Source organism: Rutidosis leptorrhynchoides, chromosome 11 (genome assembly GCF_046630445.1).
Source record: "Rutidosis leptorrhynchoides isolate AG116_Rl617_1_P2 chromosome 11, CSIRO_AGI_Rlap_v1, whole genome shotgun sequence".
NCBI classification, from domain to species: domain Eukaryota; kingdom Viridiplantae; phylum Streptophyta; class Magnoliopsida; order Asterales; family Asteraceae; genus Rutidosis; species Rutidosis leptorrhynchoides.
In genome coordinates, this window is record NC_092343.1 from 8227930 (window position 1) to 8231627 (window position 3698).

The window sequence follows — 3698 nt, forward strand, 5'->3', positions numbered from 1 at the left end:
GGACTTGTTCATTAACCAACGAGGGAATTTCAAATTTAGTGCAACAAGAAAGATAATCGATATCATCATGCTACCTTAATCGCAGTTGTAGACCAAATGGTATCAACATTACCACGCAAAGTTAACATTTCTCTATAGAGGGTGGCTCTTGATAAACTTCCAACGCACCTCAATCTATCAAAAAAAAGGATTAGAGATTCAACAAATTATTTGTTCTTTTTTCGCTTATTCGGTCGAATCCCTAAACTATATGATGTTTGGTTGTTCAATTGCTAATCAGGTATGAGCAAGAATTCAAGTGTGGACTAATTTCGGGCTGCCTTCTTTCGATTCGTGGTACTTTGGATCGCATGGTTGGAGACTTGGTCGAGCTCAAGAAGACAAAAAGAACACGTCTATGTTATTGGCGCGACTTACATGTGGATTATGTGGCGGTTCAGAACGAGAAAATTTTCGGTCCTCAACAATTGAAGAAATGTCACTTTTTTGATTCTGTATGTAATTTTTTTTCTTGAATTAGATATAGAAGTAAATGTAATTTATTTAGGATCGAATGGTTTCGTAATCACTTGTAATTGTTTGGTTTTTGTCTCTCTAGCGACTTGCTAGTTTGAAGTTGTTAATGAATGACATTTAAAAAAAAGTATTTATGGTTGATCTAGACTTGATAAATAACAATGAGCTGGTATATATGTTAAAAAGAAATTTAAATACTTAAAGAGTCAATGACTTGGCGGTATTGACGTTACCCTTAGTATTAGATGTGTTGGTGAGTTTGCCTTTAAAAAAGAAAATTTAAATTAATTAATTATACACCGTATTTAGAAATAAATTAATTACGTAATTATTAGATGTGTTGGTGAGTTTGTCTTTAAAAAAGAAGAAATTTAAATTAATTACTTAATTAATTAATTATTTTTTTATTTTTTTATTTTGGCAAAAAACAGGAATTAAATTAATAAATTTTCACAAAATAGTGAAAATTTTCTAAGTACAAGTGGATGTAAGTTGGGCTTATCAATTGCTTTGTCCAACAGAAAGCCTAAACAACATTACCAAAACTACAAGGACTTTGCTACTAACACATAATGAACTACATATACATCTATCTATCTTCTATCTATATCTATCTATCTATAATCTATCTATCTATCTTCTATCTATCTATAACCCTTTATAAATCATGAAAATAAATGTGACATGTCAGATGGCTAATCACCTTACTTAACACAAATCTGACGTAATCAAGATTAATTATAATTATTATTAATCCGAAAATCCCACATGGCCGAATGAGTTGAGGGATTTGGTACGCTGCACGTCCAAATCAATAAGGGGTCTCCATCTAATTTTTTTAGGTTTTCAATTTTCTTAAGTCAATTCCTTAAAAAAATTCCCCAACCATTCAATCCATAAACTGAATCATGTATGGAGATCATCGATTAAACGATTTGATCCATTAAATATGAATATTGTATCGATGGACGAACTCGATTCAAAAGATTCATGTCTTTGATTCATCTACGTCGATCAAATCTTCATCATCATTTAGATACAGTATAAAAAATCAACATTTTGTTACAACAATGGGGTGGATTTTAGATGAAATCGCACCAGTTTCATCCATCGATTTTGTGTCAAGTATGAATCGGTTTTTTTAAGTTAGTAAACCCAATGTTATTATATAGTTATTATTGAGATTCAGTTTATAATTTTTGCTAATTGGAACGTAATAGAATGTAAGTTGTTAAATTAGGGTTTATATTTTGTTCAACTTACGTTAGTTGATTAATTAGTTAGGTTTTGATAATGGATTTCCCCAAAATGTGATTCCTATCAGTATACTACTATATCTTATGATTTTATTTTATTTTTTTTTGGTTTTTTCATCTTAGAAAAAGGTAATTAAAATGAATAACTATTACTGTATAAAATGAATTGACTTCTTTCTCTTTTTACAAGCTCCAACTGAGTAACTGATAAAATTAATAACGAAAAGGTTATCATTTTGCGATTTTTAATCGGTCATGTGTAAGCATCATCTATATCGTTAACTTATCTATACGTATTAAAATGCAAGGCTTTATATTATAGTAAGGGGATACATATGACGAGAAACAGGGACTCAAAAATCAATATGCTACAACGAGGAAACTGAAGAAAAAGACAAATCTGATCGACAAGGACGAGAAGAAAAAAGTTTGTGCAAGTGTTGAAGAAAAAATCTCACAAACAGTTTAAGGTATCAAAAAGCTAATTCCCTTTTAGTTTGTTTTTTTTTTTTTTTGCTTATGATCTGTTGTGTTTAATTTTTGTGTATAAGTATTGATCTAAATGCGTGATTGATTATCTGGAGGAGTCAGCTATGTATATCTTGAACAAGTCACATTCAGCTTAATATATTTTGATAAAAATGAAACGGGTCAATTGATATAAAAGGGTTGTAATGAGCCCAAAATGTACTTTCAATAAATTTAACTTACCAATATATTTAGTTACTTTATGATTTTTTTTTTTTTTTTGTACATATAATCATATGTTACATAGGTTGTGTTTGTTGTATCTCATGATGGTGGTGATGGTATAATACTGACTTTGAAGATGAATTTCTGCAAATATGAAGTGCTACAATTTCTTGCTTGCGGAGTGTGTTCTAAAAATATTCCATTAATCAAATACGATGTTTGTTTGTTTCCTGTTGAATTTCTGCACTGAAATGTGGGATTATCAAGGTGAAAAGTACAGGTATACACAAGTAAGACTCTGAAGGTTGGTTTTCACCATGCTACCAAACAAAAGGTATGTTTTTTGTTTTGTTATGTTAAATGTTAATATGCTTTATTATTATGAATATTGATTGGGTTTTGAATATTCTTGCAACCTGAAATTCACAAAATTAGGTTGCCTAAGGAAAGCAGTGCTGGAGAGGTTCTTGAAGTAATGAAGGATAAGGTATACTTTGAATTATCTCATCCAGATTGCTGAACTTAGATTGCTTGAACTATTCTCTCACAAGATTTACAAGGTACCACATCATATATTGATTCTGTTGATTTCATACTTTCATTTCCAATTTCCATCAAAATGCACAATTAGTTAGGATGTTTTACTTTATATTGGTGTACCCATAATGCTCATTACCTTGATTTATTGACTATTATATTTCTGAATTGCCCCTGTACTTGCAGATCTTTCATGTGAATGAGAAAATTGAAAACATAAATGATCAATACTGGACATTACGTGCTGAGGAGGTGAGTTTTCTTCTATTTTTTTTAGATGTTTTTTTTTTTTTCAAATGTTCAAAATGCCCAATTTACGAGACTAGCGCAGTAGCGCACATGTGTTTACAATCATTTTTTTTTTGTTTCAGAAGAAGAGAAGTATGTGGGATCCGAGGATCGTTTGATTCATGTTTACCATTTTACCAAAGAGGCTGCACAGAACCAGAACCAGAACCAGCTGGTACAAACTGTCCCTTTTTGGTGTATGTCACTGTATCTGTCGAACTGTGAAAGTGTGAAACTAGGGTTCTTTTTATCATTTGCAGCAAGTAAAAAACTTCTGGGAGCCTTTCTTTTTAAAAATCCATGAAAATGAAACCCTAGCAGATGTTAAACTCCGCATTCAAAGGAAATTGGAGGTTTGCCTTGAACCTGTATCTGACTTGAACCTGCATATTACCAGTGGAAGTTTGC

The 3698-nt window shown here is 31.2% G+C and overlaps 1 long non-coding RNA gene across 1 annotated transcript; it reads left to right on the plus strand.

Annotated features, from left to right (window-relative positions):
* Positions 1-2981: 2981 nt before the first annotated feature.
* Positions 2982-3436, plus strand: LOC139877134 (uncharacterized). Its single transcript, XR_011768481.1, has 3 exons — positions 2982-3025; positions 3189-3254; positions 3374-3436. It is a non-coding gene; the product is annotated as an uncharacterized lncRNA (long non-coding RNA).
* Positions 3437-3698: the final 262 nt, after the last annotated feature.